The sequence below is a fragment of the Mus caroli genome, unplaced genomic scaffold (assembly GCF_978045245.1).
Source record: "Mus caroli unplaced genomic scaffold, Mus_caroli_1 scaffold_2, whole genome shotgun sequence".
NCBI classification, from domain to species: Eukaryota; Metazoa; Chordata; class Mammalia; order Rodentia; family Muridae; genus Mus; species Mus caroli.
This window is the reverse complement of record NW_028227257.1, coordinates 12,768,051-12,788,337: the sequence shown is the minus strand read 5'-3', so window position 1 is coordinate 12,788,337 and position 20,287 is coordinate 12,768,051. Positions and strand designations below refer to the sequence as shown.

The following is a 20,287-nucleotide window of genomic DNA, read 5'->3' as shown; positions in this document are numbered from 1 at the left end:
ACAGCTCTGTAGTGGGCTAAATACACTTAGGAAGAGCTGGAAAGGAAGGTACTGTCTTTTCTATAAAGACTCTGAGCTCTACTCTGGGAGATGGCTCAGCAGGGGAAAGTGTGGGGAACGGAGTTTGGATTCTCAGCACCCAGGTAAGTAAATGCCAGATCAATGTGGTGGTCCTCCTGTAATTACAGCACAAGGGAGTTAGAGATTTGATCACTGGGTAAGCTGGCTCGATCCTGATTAGTGAGCTCTGGGTCCAACCAGAGAGCCTGCCTCAGTACATATGGTAAAGGAATCAAGGTTGATACTGGACAGCCACCTCAGGTGACATCTGTGGACACACTCATGCAAACACACACACACCACATCAAAAAGGAAGGAAAGTAAGTAGGTATGGCAGTTACAGCATTTTGTTTACACAAATTCTTTTTTTGTTGTTGTTTTTTGTTTTTTTTTTCAAGATAGGGTTTCTCTGTGTAGCCCTGGCTGTCCTGGAACTCACTTTGTAGACCAGGCTGGCCTCGAACTCAGAAATCCACCAGCCTCTGCCTCCCAAGTGCTGGGAATAAAGGCGTGTGCCACCACCGCCCAGCTTACACGAATTCTTTACCTAGCTCCCTCACTCAGCTGTAGCTTCCTGGGATCCAGACCAGCTCAGCAACCAGCTCCAGAACCAAGCAGGAAACGGGCGTGAGTGAGCTGGGCATGGCTTATGCTCCTGCCGTCCCAGAGGTGAGAGGACTGTCAATAGTGTGAGGCTAGCCTAGGCTACACACCAGGGAAGGGAAGATGGAGAAGAGACCCAATGTCCAAGCCATCTTATTGAGGACTCTTCATCATAGGAAAAACAAAGTTCAAAAGGAATTCTTTGTAAAGTGACAGGAGCCAGGTGTGGTGGTGCATGCCTTTAACCTCAGCACTTGGCGGGTAAGGGGGTGGAGCGAGGCAGAGGCAAGATTAAAGTAAAAATGTATTCACATAACAAAACTGTGGGGTTTTTTGTTTGGTTGGTTAGTTGTTTTTTTTTTTTGTTTTTGTTTTTGTTTTTTTGTTGTTGTTGTTTTTCAAGACAGGGTTTCTCTGTATAGCCCTGGATGTCCTGGAACTCACTTTGTAGACCAGGCTGGCCTCGAACTCAGAAATACGCCTGCCTCTGCCTCCCGAGTGCTGGGATTAAAGGCGTGTGCCACCACACCCAGCATAACTGTGTTTTTTAAGGAGACAAAAATTCTCACTACACACCTTAATGTTTGTGGCGGGGTCTCTCACTGAATTGGAGCTTGCTGGTTTGCTAGACTGGCTGGTCAGGGTTGGTCCATGAGCTCCATCTTCCTGTGTCCACCCCTTCCAGCACTGGAATTACAAGCTGGTCTTCAACTCATGGAGATCCACCAGTGCATATGCTTTTGTGCACACACACACGTGTACACGTGCATGTGTGTGCATCAGTGCAGAGGCCGGAGGTCAAAGCTCTGTGTCTCTCTCCCCTTGCGGCTCTCCACCTTTGTTGGTGTACTTTCTGGGCTACTTTATTGGGTTCTTACATCCACCACATTTTCAACCCTTATTCTACCCTAATCCCTTCCAAGCACCCAACATTAGGTAGGAAAGCAAGAAGGTTAGAGAGGAAAGAGAGTGTAGACGTCTTCCTGCTGACTAGGAGCATCCAGATCCTTGGGGCAAATCCAATCTTCATGGGCAAAATATCTCCATCTAGCAACCCAGCAATGCAGCAACCCAGCAATGCAGCAACCCAGCAATAGCAAACGCACCCGCAGATACTGACAGCAGCAGCCACCACAGGCCCTCTAGAGCCTCTCCCATTTATACCAATCTCCAGAGTCCCAAACGTAAACGATCTGCAGCTGGCAAACTCATGTCCCTCCTAGAACATGGGACAATCATAGGTAGCAGCTGTGGACAATCTGCATGTACACATGTATGCACAAAAGCATATTCCCTATGCACAAAAACATGCATATGCATACACCATACACACAGATACAAAGTCAATACAGTATGTTGCCTCACAAACGGAGATGTGCAGGACGGGGGACTTCACACATGACTGCACCCAGGGGTCAAAGCTGCACTTCTTCCCTCCTGCTAGTAATGTTGGCCTCATACCCAGAGAGAGTCTCTTTCCTCATGGCTGTTGGTGGCGAGGTCTCTTGGCAGGGACAGCAGATGGAGTCTCTTTCCTCCCCATAGTTTTGGGGGCAGGGCTTGTCCTGGTCACAGCTGGAGCAATGTGGGCATGCACCAACTCCTGGTGGGAGAAACAGCCAACAAGTGGGTCTGTGTTGTTTCTCTTGCTACCAGAAAAAACACAGAAGCTTAGAGGCCGGAATAGAGCATTTTACGTTCAAACAAAGGGGAGATAAAATAACCTTTGGGGGCTTGTTTCCTTCCTTCCTTCCTTCCTTCCTTCCTTCCTTCCTTCCTTCCTTCCTTCCTTCCTTCTTTCCTTCCTTTCTTCCTCCCTTCCTTCCTTTCTGTCTATCTTATTTTGATGTGTTTATGTATGTTTGTATTTGCATGTTCACATATGTATAAGTGTGTGTGGTATGTGTGCATGTGTGTGTGTGTGTGTGTTGAGGCCCAAGGTTGATTTGGGAGTCATCCTCCATAGCTTTAGGCCTACTCACTGAGAAAGGGCCTCTCAATCAAACACAGAGCTCACTGATTCAGACGGCCTTGCTAGGCAGATTGCTGGGGAATCTCCTTTGCTTTGCATCTCTGATACTGGTGTTCTGGGAACACCGTAACTCCTACCGGCATTGTGCTTGGGGTATGAACTCCAGTCCTCTGGCTTGTGCCGCAGGTGCTTTAGCTGCTAAGCCATCTCCTCAGCCCTTGTGCTTTGAGACAAGTCTCATGTAATGTAATCTGCCTTGAACTCCCTATGTAGCCCAAGATGGCCTCAAACTCTCAATCCTCCTGCCTCTGTTTCCAATCCTGTCTGTCATACCTGGTTTAGAACTCTTTTAAAGCTCACATCAGACCAACTTCACTGTTCTCCTCGGTACCTTGACTTCCTCTCTGAGCCAAGTGTTTCCTGATGCTTTGAGGGTCCTACCAGAGGAGTCTGAGTGGCCTGGCCTCCCACATTCTGCCCCTCGTCAGTCACTCCCTATAGCCCGTGATTCTCACAGACCCACAAACCACCAGGCAAAACTGGAGCCTTGGTTTCTCCCCTAGTAAAATGGGAAGGTCTCACTCACTCACTCGTCTGACCACATTTCCAGAATTCTCAGGTTTTCTAACTGAGAAAAATCTCACTGTCCACCTTGTCTTCCAGGAAGAGTTAACCGACTTCAGAGCTAGAGATGGACATGTGACCATGCCTGACCAATGAGAGGACACAGCAAGAAGCATTCTGAATAGCCTGGGTTTGGTTCATGGGAGGCCTGAGCTGGGAGTAAGAGGAAAATAAAAATTCTGGGCCAGGGATGTGTTTAGTGGGTAGAGGGGCTGGATTCATCCCCAGCACTGTGTGGACAGGGCATGAGGTGGGGGTGGAGGGGTAGGGGGGGACGACATTCAAGGCTATCCTTAGCAGATTTGAGGCTAGCTTGGCCTACATGAGACCATGTCTCAAAATTACAATAACAACTAAATAAAAGGCTGTGTATGGGGTGCTGAAAGGTGATGAAAGGCTTAAGCTACGTGGAGAGATACACCTGGGGGGGGGTTAGGGTGGGGGGTCAGAGCCAGAGCCAGAGACAAAGAAGGCTCTCAGGACAGCTTCGAGGCCCCTGATTCAGCTGTGCCTAAAACCCACTGGACTTTTGCCTGTCTTAAATTTTTATTACATTTATTTAGATGTGTGCATGCCTACGCACATGCCACAGTGCATCGGGGGTCAGAGGACAGCTCAGAGAAGTCAGCTCTCTCCCTGTGGGTTCCAGGGATCGAACTCAAGTCGTCAGGCTTGACGGCCAGCTCTTTCCCTTACGGAGCATTACACTGGCCCTCTCTGGTCTTTATCTTGGTAGGGTCCCTTCTTTGCCCAAGCCAATCTGAGGTGGGTTTCAGTCTTCTGGAACCAGAAGAGCCTTGTACAGGGCTACAAGGGTTACATGAGATCATGAACTATGAAGACTTTATCCGGAAGCAGTCCCCCAAATGGAAGTCATTATTATTAATAGTTTATGATTTCATCTTCCACACGCAGATTCAAATCTGTTTCCACTTTTAGAATGTTTACTTTTGAAAAACAAAACGGTTGGACATTTGTGTGGTTGGGGCTGACTCTCATGTGGTGACAGTGCGACCATACAGGTTATTTGAATACTGAATGCTCTGTGATGATGGACTCTGTCTGATGCTTGACTCTGCTCTTATCACTGTCTCCCTCCCTCCCCTCCAACATGGCAAGATGTACAAGGAAATGCCTAAGTGTTAGCTCAGGGCCCACTAGAAGCCTCCTACACTACGTGTGTGTATGTGTGTGTGTGTGTATGTAGATGTGTGTGTTTGTGTGGGATGTGTGTGTGTGTGTGTGTGTGTGTGTGCTGATGTGGATGTGTGTGTTTATGTGTGTGTGTGCAGATATGTATGTGTGTGAGAGAGAATGTGTATGTGGATGTGTGTTTGTGTGGGATGTATGTGTGTATGGATGTGTGTTTGTGTGAGGATGTGTTTGTGTAGGTGTGTGTGTGTATGTGTGTGTATGTGTGTGTATGTGTGTGTATATGAGGATGTGTGTGTGTGTGTGTAAGTGCACAATACATGTGGAAACCAGTCTGCTTCCTCAGCTGCTCTCCACCTTATTTTTTGAGACAGGGATGTTCACTGAACCTGTATCTCTCTGATTCAGCTACACTTCGTGTCCAGTGAGCTCCAGGGATGCCCCCGTCTGCCTCCCAAGCACTGGGACGTAGGCATGTGTCATACCCTGCTTCTTTATGTGGGCTCTAGAGCTGAAACTCTGGTCCTTGTGCTATACGGCAAGTGTGTTCCTGGCTGAGCTGCCTCCTGGCCGCCAGGAAGAGTAGGTTTAATATTGTCTCTGGTTCTAGCTCTTGGCTCCTGTGTGTGAATGAATGCATTTACATAGGAACACTGAGCTAGAAACCGCTCCTGTGCCTCCGCTCCTGCTGGTCACGAATCCCTGTTCACTGTGACCCTTGCTGACCTTTGAAGATGCCAGAGTCCTGATCACACAAAGGGGACAGAGCCAAGTACTCACCATGTCCAGCCCCGAGGCCCCTGTTGTCAAAGTCACGGTCACCCAGACACTCTGAGTGGGGGTAGTCTGTTTTACTGCCCACTGGCTGGCTGCCCTCATCCATGACGGGACATATGGTCTGCCTTTGTTCAGCCTTTTGAATTTTAAAAACTCTCTCTGTTGCAAATTGAATTCCCATGTGGTGCCCATCTTGGGGTAATAAGGGATGGATTTCCTTTCTCCTTCAAACTTCAGCTTTGAGACTTTCAGGGCACACTGTGACTCTCAGTCGGGAAGTGTTCTCTGCTGTCAGTCTTTGAAAGGAGAAGCCAAGGGCTCGATTGTGTAATGTAGTTGTTCAATAAATTATTTATTTTAACTCTAAGTCTATAAAGGGCTAAAATGGGTTATAAAATATATATATATACAGAGAGAGAGAGAGAGAGAGAGAGAGAGAGAGAGAGAGAGAGAGAGAAGGAAATCAATGTGTGGGAGAAGTTAAAATAGGCAAGTTAGGAGGTACTGTGTTCAGCTGTTGCTAAGAGAGTCCAGAAGTCACACTCAACATCACAGATGTGCACTTTTCTCTTGCATAAATTAAGTCTACAGGGAGGAAGCCCACAGTGCCACAAAGCCGAGGGCATGGTTAAGTCCTTCTGTTATTCTGAGACGGTGACATCCACCATTGAAGTTTACCTCATATTCTACAGATGCTCAAAGGCTCAAACGCACCTGCTTTTCAGGCAGAAACAACAACAACAACAAAACCAAAAACCAAATCCCTTACCATACTGATTTTTTTAAGGACCTTCTTGAGTGCTTTAGCCCCAAACTTCCATGTATGTGTATACATATAACTGATCAGAATACAGTCTTAACTGCAAACAGGGAAAGCTGAGATGAAGCTGGGATCCCAGCAGGCTCACCAAACTGTCTACCTAGGGACCTGTAAGGTATCTAACTGCCAAGGACCGATTGCGAAATTAGATGTGTGTGTGTGTGTGTGTGTGTGTGTGTGTGAAAATCCATTACTCAGGGGAGATAGATGTATCCTCCCCCCCCCCAGCAGGTATTGGGAAGGAAACTGCCCTCGAGGCTGACCGAGGAAGACACTGAGCGACACTGAGCGACCTTCTCGAAGCATGCCTGCAATTACAGGATGATGCTCTGCTGAGATTTATTTCAAAAACTCAGCTTGAGGGAGTGGGCGTGGTTGTAGCTAGAGCAGATGGGCAGTGGCGGCCACTAGACTGAGTGAAGGGGACGGGCTCGCCTTGCCCTTGCCTTAATTTTGCGGTATATTGAATTTTTTTCTTTTACAATAAAAAAGTTCAACCGTGCACTCATTTCTTTGCTTTAAAATGTTCCTTTTCATAAAGCCTGCTTTGAATTCAACTGACAGGCAGTTTCTGTCGTAATTACGCCCTCATATTTTAGGCCTTTTTAAAAATCTGCTTTTCTTATTTATTGATGTATTTTTAACTTCTATCTTGAGATACCACACATACCATTAAGTTCACCCTTTCAAAGGGTGCCACCCAATAGTTCCTCGCCGTTGTGCCACCGTCCCCACAACCCAATTTTAGAACACTCTTCTATAGCCTGTATGCCCGCTCCCAGGAGCTCTCTGCCCTTCACACTTCCCCACACTCAGCTGGGCGCCTCTCAGACCCCCATGCCCTTGCCTCGCCTCAACCCACCTGAGCATCTTTCTCTCTGTAGAATCACCGCCTCCTGCTGCCGCTTCCTTCCTTAACATTATGACTTCAGAGCATTGCCTTCCAGCTTGGGTCAGTGCCTCCTGTCTCCCACGCCTAAGTGGTCCGTGTCACCCATGTTTTTACTGTTTAGCTGGCTGGCAGGTAATAGGTGTATGGGTGGTTTCTGTGGTCTACAGTGAGTAGTAACATCACAAACCATCACTGGCAAGTTTCTTCTGTGTGTGTGTGTGTGTGTGTGTGTGTGTGTGTGTGTGTGTGTGTGTGTGTGTAGGTGAGTGAGGGTGAGGGACAGGGTCTGTGATAGGGCAGAGCTTGACGGCTTGGTGTGTGTGTTCTTTTAAAACAGAGTCTCTCCATGTAGTCCTAGTTATTTATCCTGAACTCACTCTGTAGACCAGGCTAGCCTTGAGCTCTCAGGCTCTGCCTCTGAGTGCTGGGATTAAAGGCCTGAGCCGCCACCCATAGCTTTGTTCTTGTTTTTTTTGTTTGGTTTTGGTTTTGTTTTTGAGACGGGGTTTCTCTGTGTAGCCCTGACTGTCCTGAAACTCACTCTGTAGACCAGGTTGGCCTCGAACTCAGAAATCTGTCTGCCTCTGCCTCCCAAATGCTGGGATTAAAGGCATGTGCTACCACTGCCCGGCTTGTTGGTTTGTTTTTTTTTTTTTTTTAAGTGCACAACTTAAGCCATCTGGCAGTGGTGCACGCCTTTGATCCCAGCCCTCAACAGAGGCAGGCGGGTTTCTGAGTTCGAGAACAGCCTGGTCTACAGAGCCAGTTCCAGGGCAGCCAGAGCTACACAGAGGAAACCCTGTCTTGAAAAATAAAAAAACAAAAACAAAAAAAAACCCAACCAAACAAACAAAAAGACCAACTGCACAGCTTCTCCTCTGAACATTTGGTCTGTGTATAAATCCCACAGTCTCGGGAGCCAAATGTTCTCAAAAGTCCCCGCTGGGTTTTTTTGTTTGTTTGTTCATTCATTATAAAGCCTCCTTGGATGCTGGGATTTCCTATAAGCCGGCTGTGAGACATTCCTACGCACAAAAATCGTGAACAGCCAGATGTGAAATGACCACATCAATTATCACCCAAAGATCTGGGTGTTTTTCATTGATAATTTTGCCGGAACAGCAAGAGTGAAGCCCAGCTGCCCTGGTTTCAAACCTGGACAATAGGTCTCTGTAGTCAGCCTTCCCGAGCTGGACCCTCAGGTCCATCCCACCAGTTGGTCATCTTTGAGAAAATCATCCAATCTCTCTGTACCTTTGTTATCTCATCTATACCATGGAGATGGGGCTGGAGAGATGGTTCAGCCATTAGGAGTACTCACTGCTCTTACAGAGGCCCTGAGTTCTGTTCCCAGCACTGACATGGGGCAGCTCACAAATGCCTGTCACTCTAGTTCCAGAGAATCTGATGCCCTCTTTTGGTCTCCACAGAGACCTGTACTAATGGGACACACAAGACAAACACACATACATGCATAAATTAAATTAAATGAATAAAATGGAATTCATTATAGTAATACTTCCCATTACGTCTCGGATGCACACACACACACACTCACAGGCTCATGTGTTTGAATACTTGGTCCTGAGCTGGTGGCACTGTTTTGGGAGGTTGCAGAACCTTTTGGCATGAGAACTGGGCTATATGGTTAGAAGCTGAGGATTATAGGCTGACCCTGCTTCTGGTCTAGCTTAAGTAAAAACCTAGCACAGCATGCTCCTACGACCGTGGGTGGAGCCACGGAGATCCCAGTAAGCCACACCTCCTTCAGGTTGTCCGTGGGTGGAGCCACAGGGCTCAGAGTAAGCCTCGCCTCCCTCGTGGTTGGGCATTCAGTCCACTGCAGTGACCTGGTGCGCCTCCCGATGGGATTTCAGGGGAACGAATAACACAGAAGATAAGCAGGGGGGCTGGAGGGGAGCTCACTGATGGTGCACTGGTGCCGCACCCACAATGCCTGGCTTTGGTTCGCTGAAAATATGACAGAATAAAACTCAGACATCACGGTCAGGAGCCTTACTTTATCCATCTTCATCATGGCTGCCATAGTCCACCAGTGTTGGGTGAATACAGCTCATAGAGGAGCATGGTATCGCGGCAGTGTTGGCTCTCCAGGCCCTGAAGCGCTAGCTCTGTCTCCTCACATGTGCATAGTAAACATTTCTAGAAGAAATACTTACCTCTTAAGGGATGTGTGAGCGGGAAGGAAGTCGTGAGTGTGGGAAGGCCTTTGTAATGGGATGACATTTGACACCACTGAGTGCTGCCAGGGCGGTGGAGACACTGGAGTGCCTTTCCATGCAGGTGGGATACAGAACCTTGAAGCCACTGAAGGAACACTTTTTTTTTTTTTTTTTTTTTTTGGCTTTTTCAACACAGGGTTTCTCTGGGTAGCCTTGGGTGTCCTAGAACTCAATCTGTAGACCAGGCTGGACCCCAAACTCAGCCTGCCTCTGCTTCCCAAGTGCTCAGATTAAAGGTGTAAGCCACCACTGCCCTTCTAGAAGCTTCTTATAAAATGATACATACCTGTACCATCCACTCAGCCAACAATTACCTTCTTTGACTTGATGTTTACCACCCCTTTCCCAAAAAACGAGAGAGCCAGGCAGGATAGAGGATGCTGAGGCAGAGAGATAAATACGTGTGGCCACTCACACTCACAGTGGTGACTTGCCATTATACATTTGTTGGAACTCATCGAAGGCACGACCCCAATGCCCACTTTGGCAGTGTGCACACTAAAATTGGGACAATTTGGACAAGAGTCACATGGTCCCTGTGCAAGGATGGCAGGGACATCTAGGAAGCTGTCCACATCCTTTTTAAAATATTTATTTATTTATTTATTTATTTTGCTTTATATATCTGGGTGCTGTGCCTTCATGCATGTCTGTGCACCACATGTATGCAGAGCCTGAGGAGACCAGAAGACAATGTCAGATAGCGGGGAATTGGAGTGTCAGGAGGTTGAGAGCCACAGTATCAGTGCTGGGAATTGAACCCAGGTCCTCTGGAACAGCAGCCAGTGCTCTTTACAGCTACGCTATCTCTCCACCCCTTCACCCCCCCACCCCTGCACTCCTCCCCACCCCACCCTGCCCACATTGTAACAAAAGAATACAGTGTGCAAAATGGCCCTGCACCTGCACATGGCCTTTCGGGGACTACATTGTATCATTGTGGAACGCTCCTGGTGCCAGGGGTCTCCCTGAGGTTCAGACTCCAGCAGTGGCGCGGCACTTCCTGTGTAATCTGCTGTACTGACTGCTCGGGTTTGCTATGAGCCCTGAGAAAATCAGCTACTGAAAGTGTGCGTGTTGGATGAAGTTCCAGAAGCCTCCAGAGTCCGGCCAGGTGTGGGGCGGGGTTTCTGCTTGGCCCTGCCTCCAGACACTGGTCATCCCAAGACAGGGCCTCTCACTTCCTTCCCTCTGAGCCCAAGCCAGTTGCTCAATACAAGAGAAGCCAGTTTCACCCCAGACTCAGGACCTGTCTTTTTGAACCAACAGCCCCCACCTAGCCGCTGTTTATCTGGAGCTGCCCGCAGACGCATGTACTGAAATGGCTGTGTAACCTACAGCCTGTCTCCACAGGCCTTGCCATGGAGCTTTCCAGGAAGCTAGGTCCAGATGAGACAATCCTCAAAGGGACAAACAGACTTTGGGCTAGGATTGTGAGCCAGACCCATGTGCTGACCCATTGACTGTGCCCCAGGCTTTGCTGGACCACACAATGGTTTGTGCACATTCAGGCAGGTAAAGGCTAGAGATGAGAGCCACATCTTTTAAACACAGAACTTTCCAGAAGGCCATGGAAGAGCTATTTTCTGGTCATTTTATAGGTGAGGGAACTGAGGCCCAGACAGGGTAAACGAGCAACCCAAAAGTTTTTCAGCTAATGAATGTCAGGGCCAGGTTGTAACCCAAGACCCGTGCAGCTGATTATTGCATCGTTCTTCCTCCCTGTGCACAGCACCCTTCAGTTTACAAAATCCGTTAGGTATGGAGCATCCGGCTGTGAGGCCAGACATGGATGCCGGGTACCTCTGAGTAGACAAGAAACGAGATATGGCTGAAAGCCAGATGTGGCAACACTCACCTGTAATCAGCTCTCGGAGATGGGAACAGGATGACCAGGAGGGTCAGTGTCACCATTGTCTACACCGTGAGTTAAATGCCAGATTGGACCTTATCAGACTTTGTCAAAAACAAACAAACAAACAACAAACAAACAAACAGAAGCATTGGTGACAGATATAGCAGGAACCACCATTCCTGAAGTACATCAAAGAAGAAATAGGAGCTAGAAAAACAGAGAGAAGGCAGGTGACTTACCCAAAGTCACATGACAGACAGCATAGGCTCTAGAGCACATGTCCTGAGTTCAGGTCCCAGCTCCATTACTGGTCATCGCCTGTATGACCTTTGGAATGTTAGCCCTTTTATGTCTCCATTATCCCATCTTTGAGTTCTTCTGAGAGGCAGGACACCATGTGGAAAACATTCTACAGTCTTGACTTAAAATGTTAGTGTTTTCCTCGGTGTATCATTGCACCCATTTCAATTCCCACGGTATGCACGGCTTCACAAAGATCATCTATCCTGGAGTTGTTGACAGGTCCTCACAGTTTGTACCAATTCCTCAACCAGGACTTTGCACGCAGAAAGCTCAGCACACAGTGTCACTGCTGCTGCAGTCTGATACTAACTCCGTGTTGATGACTGTGGTTAGGAATCATCTTAATAGGGCCGGGGCATAGCTCAGTGGATAGACTGCTTTGCCTAGCATGCATAAAGAAAGCTTAAGTTCAGTCCCCACACCTCATAAAACCAGACACAGTGGCATGCATCTGCAGTATCCCAACAAGTGGTGATAGAAAGCGGGAGGAAGGGCTGGAGAGATGTATGGGACATCTTTATAAAACAGTTAAGAGCACTGACTGCTCTTCCGAAGGTACTGAGTTCAAATCCTAGCAACCACATGGTGACTCACAACCACTCGTAATGAGATCTGACGTCCTCTTCTGGTACATCTGAAGACAGCTACAGTGTACTTATGTATAATAATGAATAAATCTAAGAAAGAAAGAAAGAAAGAAAGAAAGAAAGAAAGAAAGAAAGAAAGAAAGGAAGGAAGGAAGGAAGGAAGGAAGGAAGGAAGAAAGGAAGAAAGGAAGAAAGGAAGAAAGGAAGAAAGGAAGAAAGGAAGAAAGGAAGAAAGGAAGAAAGGAAGAAAGAAAGAAAGAAAGAAAGAAAGAAAGAAAGAAAGAAAGAAAGAAAGAAAGAAAGAAAGAAAGAAAGAAAGAAAGAGAGAAAGAGAGAAAGAGAAAAGAAAGAGGATGGGGAGTTCAGGGCCAACCTTAGCTACTTAGTGATGTCGAGCCCAGGCTAGGCCATATTAAATATTGTTTTAAAAGCAGGGGTGGTGGGGGGGGGCTTTATAAATAGGGCTAGGGAAGTGGCTCAGTGGCAGAGCACCAGGCTCCATCCATAGCTGCTTCCTCAAAAAGTTTTATAAAGATGTCCCAATCAGAAACCCAGAAAACTACATCACAAAATGACAAGACTGAAGAAATATTCAGCATCTTATACAGACAGAGGATTAGTGCCCCAAACATATGAAGAACTAACTGCAGACTTTTTTGAAGGGAGATGGAGGTGGGAATAAAGAGCCTGGTGCATTCTGGGCCAGCGTTCTGCCACTGGGTTGGAAGCCAAAGCTGCGGGTTCGGGTTACAAAAACCCAAAGTGCCGGACATGTGCTCTAGAGCCTATGCTGTCTGTCATGTGACTTTGGGTAAGTCACCTGCCTTCTCTCTGTTTTTCTAGCTCCTATTTCTTCTTTGATGTACTTCAGGAATGGTGGTTCCTGCTATATCTGTCACCAATGCTTCTGTTTGTTTGTTTGTTGTTTGTTTGTTTGTTTTTGACAAAGTCTGATAAGGTCCAATCTGGCATTTAACTCACGGTGTAGACAATGGTGACACTGACCCTCCTGGTCATCCTGTTCCCATCTCCGAGAGCTGATTACAGGTGAGTGTTGCCACATCTGGCTTTCAGCCATATCTCGTTTCTTGTCTACTCAGAGGTACCCGGCATCCATGTCTGGCCTCACAGCCGGATGCTCCATACCTAACGGATTTTGTAAACTGAAGGGTGCTGTGCACAGGGAGGAAGAACGATGCAATAATCAGCTGCACGGGTCTTGGGTTACAACCTGGCCCTGACATTCATTAGCTGAAAAACTTTTGGGTTGCTCGTTTACCCTGTCTGGGCCTCAGTTCCCTCACCTATAAAATGACCAGAAAATAGCTCTTCCATGGCCTTCTGGAAAGTTCTGTGTTTAAAAGATGTGGCTCTCATCTCTAGCCTTTACCTGCCTGAATGTGCACAAACCATTGTGTGGTCCAGCAAAGCCTGGGGCACAGTCAATGGGTCAGCACATGGGTCTGGCTCACAATCCTAGCCCAAAGTCTGTTTGTCCCTTTGAGGATTGTCTCATCTGGACCTAGCTTCCTGGAAAGCTCCATGGCAAGGCCTGTGGAGACAGGCTGTAGGTTACACAGCCATTTCAGTACGTAGCCAAGACTGTATTCAAATACCTGGCCCTCTTTTGGGTTATTTCACCTCCTGTCATCCAGGGAAACATACCGACTTGTGCCCTGCTTTTAGTGACTTTGTGATGGCCATAAACCAAAGACACTCTAGACACTCCCAAGGAACGAACTGACGGATAAGCTACAATATAGCAAGTCATAAAGTACAAACAGACAGAATGCTTTTGTGGTTTTTTATGGTAAATCTGCACTAGGAATTTGGACCAGAGAGGGGAAAGGCCAATTGTAATGAAGGCCACTGTGCAGCCATAAACAGTTTACCATTAAAGCTGGCTGACCAACAGTTCCAGGGTCCCTCTGCTCAAACTCTTTGAGACTCACTCTGGGTGGCACTGTGCCCGAGGCTGGGGGAGGAATGACTTTGAGAAACTTAGCTCTGGTTCCACTACCAATTCTGCTCTGCACAGACTGGGTAGCCATCCTGGAACTGCCACCCTCACATCCCCTAGGAGAGAAGCAAGCATAGCCACCCCTGAGGGCCTGAGCAAAACAGGCCTGCCAGGTAAGATTTTGCTCCTTTCCTACAGTCTGTAAGGGCAGCATGCTGTTCCCATTGCTCTGGAGCTGAGCTAGAAATCTCTCAAGCTTCCCTTCCCTCCAGGAGAAGGTAAGCATCTTTCTCATGGATGCCAGGTCCTGCCTCCCAGGGTAGCACTGCCAGACAGCAAGGCCTCTCCCTCTTCGGTACCCACAAGCTGCTCCTCACAGGCAAGTCATCCCTTAATGCAGAGATGGGCAGTTCCTCTAACCTCCCTCAGCTGCAATCACAGCCTCTTTCAGCAGAAATCCCTTTCTCCCAAACAGTCCCAGAGTCCCAGTGGTCTAGGATGCGAGTCTTGTCATTGTCCTACAGTCAGTAAAGGACATGGGGCTGGCCATTTTTCTGTATCTTCTGGATGTATTTCAGAGGTGGGAAGGTTTCTGGAAGGTGGGATAGCCTGCAGTCTCCTGCAGTGTCACACAACCCTGGGTTTGAGTTCTAACTTCAGCACCCCTCTGCTGTGTGGCTGTGGGAATTCACTCTCCCTCTCTGAGCCTTGACCTGTCTCCACCTCTGCAGACCCTTGCAGGGGATTTGCAGGGATGGTGGGATGCTGTGGAATTGCACTCAGCTCCCTGCTGAGGGCCTGGCATGAGGAGGGATCCTCCGAGCAGGCCATCCTAGAAACAGAAAGAAAGCCTTCCCAGAAGAAATCAGTGGGGAATTGAAAGGGACTTGAAGAGAAGAGGAAGGAACAAGTGTGGTCAGTGACAGCTGTGACAGGGGAGAGGGACTCTCTCCAGGGAGGGGGACTGCCTACTGAGGACCATGGTGCCCATGAACAGTGGAGGGGACCGGCTTTGGGAAGAGCGTGGTCTGTGACAGCGCATCCTGGGTACCTCACTCCTCTTTAAGTTCTTTGAGTTTGGGGCAGGTATGCAAAGCACTCCCACAGCTGTGTCACTATGGACACTTTAGAAGCCAGACTGATCCCCTTCTGGGACTGTCTGGGGCTGTCCTGGATTGGAGCATCTGGCCACTACATCCATGGTTTCTGTAGACCTCAGCAGCAACCTGTCTCCATCCGTAACAACCAAAAGCAGCTCTGGAGGGTGGTTCTCATCCTGTTAAGAACTTGAGCCCAAGGCCTGGAGAGAGATAGGTCAGCAGTTAAGAGCACTGGCTCTAAGAGGTCCTGAGTTCAAGTCTCAGCAACTGCACGGTGGCTCACAACCATCTGTCATGGGATCTGACAGTGTACTCATATTAAAAAACAAAAACAAAATTTAGGCTCTAAATCTAATTAAGCCTCACAGTCAATGTGGGGCCACAATGATAGCAATGCTGCTACACCGCTGCTATGAATGGCAGCCATGAGGACTGGCCGCCTCCTCTGTGGCACATTTACTGAGCATTCACTGTGTGCTAATGGCTGTCGATGCAGTATGCATCAGCTGGTCCAACCTTACAGCCCATCCCGTGTGGGTAATGCCAGCGCCAACACCGACGTACTTACCCCCCTGAGGAGACTCTCTCCAGATTTGATCAGAAGCTCCCCAGGATTTACAGGAGACTGAGAGGAGACAGCTTTGGTGGAAGACCCCCCAGTTTTGAGGGTTCTTAGTCAGTGGTAGAGGAAGTGAGAGAAAGGGGGGATGTGGGTGTTTACCTCTTCTCACCCTGTTAAAAACCTGAGCTCAGGGCTGGAGAGATGACTCAGAGGTTAAGAGCTCTGCTGCTCTCCCAGAGGTCCTGAGTTCAATTCCCACCCCTCACCCCCCATGGTGGCTCACAACCATCTATAAGTGAAGTCCTATAAGATCCAGTTCCCTCTTCTGGTGTGCAGATGAACGATGTACATGCAGACAAAACACCCACATATATACATATATACACATGCATACATAACTACATACAATCTTTTTTTTAAAGTGGGGGAAGTGGGGGGATAGCTCAGCAGTTAAGAGCCTCGGCTGTTCTTCTAGAGGACCCAGGTTCAATTCCCAGCAGCCACATGGCCACATGACAGCTCACAACCCTCTGTAACTCCAGTTCCAGGGGATCTGGCATCCTCACACACACATACATGTGTAGTGAGAATTTGATTTCTTTTTTTATTTTTTATTTTTGGTTTTTCAAGACAGGGTTTCTCTGTGTAGCCCTGGCTGTCCTGGAACTCACTCTGTAGACCAGGCTGGCCTCGAACTCAGAAATATGCCTGCCTCTGCCTCCTGAGTGCTGGGATTAAAGGCGTGTGCCACCACGCCTGGCAGAATTTTGGTTTCTTTAACAGAACAAAACAGAAATAGGAATGTGCTTTCATTTAAATCCCAGGTGTGGGGCTGCGGGGCTGCTTTGGACTGCCCACGGCCTCGTGCAGGGATGTGATTTTGCAAGCTGCTGATAGTTTCTGTGATTGTGTGACATTTGGGATTCTGGGGACTTTTCAGAGAGTATAAAAGTGCTCGAGCCTGGAGAGGCATGGCTGGTTGTTAGTTATTGTTGGTTGTTGCTGGTTGTTGTTGGTCATGGTTTGTTAAGTAGTCACGCGCAAAGAAGAAATTGGATATCCTGCTAGCAGAGATCAAAGTTACCCCAAGGAACTCAACACCCCTACTCAGCAGGAAGTAGTCTAATGACAATGTCACCCTTTTCTGATCCCTGACTCTATTCAGGGATCTTTCTTTTCCTCTCTATCCATTTTTCTCCCTTATCCAGTGTTAGGGGATTGAAAGAGTAGAAGAAAGAAAAACCTACAAAGTAGCCAAAGACAGCTACATACATGCAGGCAAAACAAAACAAAACAAAACCAATGCATATAAAAATAAATACACCTTTAAAAATTTGCCTCTTCATGCACACATATGTGTGCATTACATGCATATGTGTCACGTGTGCATGTGTATATGTGTATGGGCATTGTGCGTCTGTGCATGTCCAGATATGAGCATATGTGTGTGTGTATGAGATCTTCAGTAGCTGATGTGTCACAGCTCTGACAGGACATTCAGCCATGAATCCCCTCCCTTAGGCTCCTTAAAGTTCCAGCTTCCATCACAGGGCCCCAGGTTAGCTCTGCTTTGCAGTGTCTCTTGGTCCCATATCTCACCTCATCCTGTCCCCACCCCCACCCCCGCCTCCCCACCTCAACCCAACCCCCCTCCCGCCTCCCCCCCCCCCCCAGCAGCAGTTTCCTCCCACCGCCTGGCTGTTGGCTGTTAATTGCCTCACTTCTGCCACCCATGGGGCAGTCCCTGAATTACACTCTGTGGAGTTCTGCTTCTCTGATTGGATACCTGATCATTAACTAGAGTTTAGCTTCCTAGGACAAGGCGACCAATCCGAATAATGAACTCTTGGCAACATGTAGAACAGAGCAGCTAGCCATGGAAATGCATGTTTGACTGCCAGGGCTTCTGACTGCAAGTGACAGAAAACAAACACAATGCTGTAAGAAGCAAAACAGAACTAGTGGGTGTTTTGTTGTTGCTGCTGTTGTTGTTTTTTAAAGTTAAAGGAAGGGCTGGGTTTAAAGTTCAAGGATGGGCCCCAGATCGTCTGTCAGGATATATGCCTGCAGCTCTTTGCTCTGTGTGAACTTTATATTCTCTGTCTCTGTCTGTGCATGTGTGTGTATGTGTGTATGTGTGTGTGTATGTGTGTGTATGTGTATGTGTGTGTATGTGTATGTGTGTGTGTGTGTGTGTATGTGTGTGTATGTGTGTGTATGTGTGTATGTATGTGTGTATGTGTGTGTGTATGTGTGTGTGTATATGTGTGTATATGTGTGTATGTATGTGTACATGTGTATACATGTATGTGTATATGTGTGTGGTCATGCACACCCCCATGCATTACATGTATTTGATAGAGGTCATCCATAGGTGTGTTGTATCCTTTGTCACTCTCTGCCTTATTTTGGGGGAACATGGAGCGCATCGGTTGGCTAGCCTGGCTGGCCAGTGAGCCTCGAAATCCTCCTCGTCTGGCCTCCAAGTGCTGAAACTGCAAGTAGGCAGCACGACGTCAGCTGTTTACATGCACGCCAGGGATGCAAACTCAGGCCATCACATCTTCACCTAGAGCTCTTTCCTCGCCAGTTGTCCCTCAGCCACTTCTCTCCCTGGCAACAAGAGATGATGCCAGCAGCAGCAACTGTCTCAGTACAAAGACCTCATCCATCCGTCTGTCTTTCCCAATCCAGAGGAACTCTCAGGCTGGGTGCCTGAGGGTCAGCTTGGCTTGTGGGCCTGTTCCTGAGCCAAGTGCTGTGTCCTATGCGATGGGCTCATTTTCTCCTTATGAAAATTTTATATCACACCAAACTGGACATTCAAGCTGTTCTTGCCACAATAGTTCCCTAGCCACACCTCCATCTCTCCAATAGATCCATCCCCCCACAACCATTCCACGTCCATTAGGCCAACGATCCTGGTCCTCTCCCTTTTTAACACTAATGGGGCTGAAGAGATGGCTCAGCCACTAAGAGCACTGACTGCTTTTGCAGAGGACCCTGGGTTAGTTCCCAGCACCCACATGGGGCAGCTCACAGTCACATGAAACGTCAGCTCCAGGGTAGCCAAGGCCCCTTTGCAGTTTTCTCTATCCTCAGACACAAGCAAGGCAAACTGTGTCTCCATACCTGTGCCCAAGGCTGGGCTTTGGTTCAGTGAAGTCCTGCCACCATCTGCTTGGCACAGCTGTGGTCTGCATTTTTGGGATCCAGATGTGGTTCTGAGGCCTCTGCTTCCTCCCTCTCAGGGTGTGCAGACACCGATGTACACCAGGCTGTACACTGGGCTAGAAGGGTGGAGCAGAGCCTGGGACGGGTGGAGCTCTGCCTGATCCAGGTGGGGGTGCTTTTCTGGGGACCCTAATGTTGCAGCAACTCTAGGTGAAGGCCTTCTCCGATGATTTTCAATGAAACAGTTCTCTAAGACTCTGAGAACTTCTTAGTGTGTGCATATGTCTTTATTCTGGGTGGGCTTGTACACATATACTTCAGTTGGGTGAGCCAAAAGTTGTATAGTTTTGGGGAAGGGGGTGAGAATATCCAGGGAGGGCAAAGGTCATTGGCTGAGGGCTAAGGCACTGAGATGCCTCACTAGCATAGGGAGGCAACCCAAGAATCCCAGGTGGGGGGCTATGTGACATTCCTCAGGTGTGGGGTCCGGAACACCCACCCCAGAAGAAGAAGCCCCGCTGACAAAGGGAGTCCAGCATTTTGTACTGATCTCAGGTCTGTCAGGAAATGTCAGACTTTGACCTTAGCAGCAGGGTTTTCCGACATCTGCCTGTTTTATTTTTTAACTCCTCCACCACCGAGGCACCAGGGATGCTTGGAACCAGGCTTGCCCTTGCTGGGACTGCATCCTGCAGATGCTCAGAGTCCAGAAGAGGACATCTGATCTCCTGGAGCTGGAGTTAACAAGTGGCTCTGAGCAGGCCAGTGTGGGTGCTAGGAACCAAACTTGGGTCGTCTGTAAGAGCAGTGCCCCTCTGCAAGCCAGCTCTGCTGAGCTCTCTCTACTGAGCTCTCTCTCTCTGGCCTCACTTCGTTCCTAATTCATGGACAGACGATGACCCATCTCTCCACTGCACTGAATTTTATTTACCATAGCTCATAGTGGACATGTGGGACCTAAGCACTGCTTCTCTACTTGGAGTAAATAACCTTGTATTTGTGTATGAGATTCTGTACCTTGCTCTCAGTTCTCTTGGCTAGATAGTCAGGACTAAGGTTGCTGGGTCATATGGTGGATTTTTTTTAAATAAGGATTTTATTTTTATTTTGTGTACGTTGGTGTTTTGCCTGAATGTATGTATATCTGTATGAGGATGTCAGATCCCCTGAAACTGGAGTTACAGACAGTTATGAGCTACCATATGGGTGCTGAGAATTGAACCTGGGTCCTATGGAAGAGCAGCCAGTGCTCTTAACTGCTGAGCCATCTCTCCAGCTCCAATCCAGAGTTTTCTGATATCAGCTCTTCTCCGGGGCTCATGCTAGGCATCAAGGGGCAGCAGTCTCTAGCTTTTTGGATAGCTCAAAGTCAGTGGCAATTCTTACAAATAAAATGCATGCCTGGATGATCAACTTACAGATGACCTACTTTTTATATGGGCAAATCAAGGCTTAGGGGAAAATCAACTGGAAGAGCAAACAGAAATATTTATACTATCTGGCATGATGATTCAGACCTTTAACCCCAGTACTTGGGAGTTGGAGGCAGGTGAATCTCTGTGAGTTTGAGGCTAGACTGGCCTATATCATGAATTCCAAGAGA

General features: G+C 48.0%; 1 non-coding gene across 1 annotated transcript; it reads left to right on the top strand.

Annotated features, from left to right (window-relative positions):
* Positions 1 to 9,621: 9,621 nt before the first annotated feature.
* LOC147005730 (U6 spliceosomal RNA) lies at positions 9,622 to 9,724 on the top strand. Its single transcript, XR_015046576.1, has one exon. It is a non-coding gene; the product is annotated as a U6 spliceosomal RNA (small nuclear RNA).
* Positions 9,725 to 20,287: the final 10,563 nt, after the last annotated feature.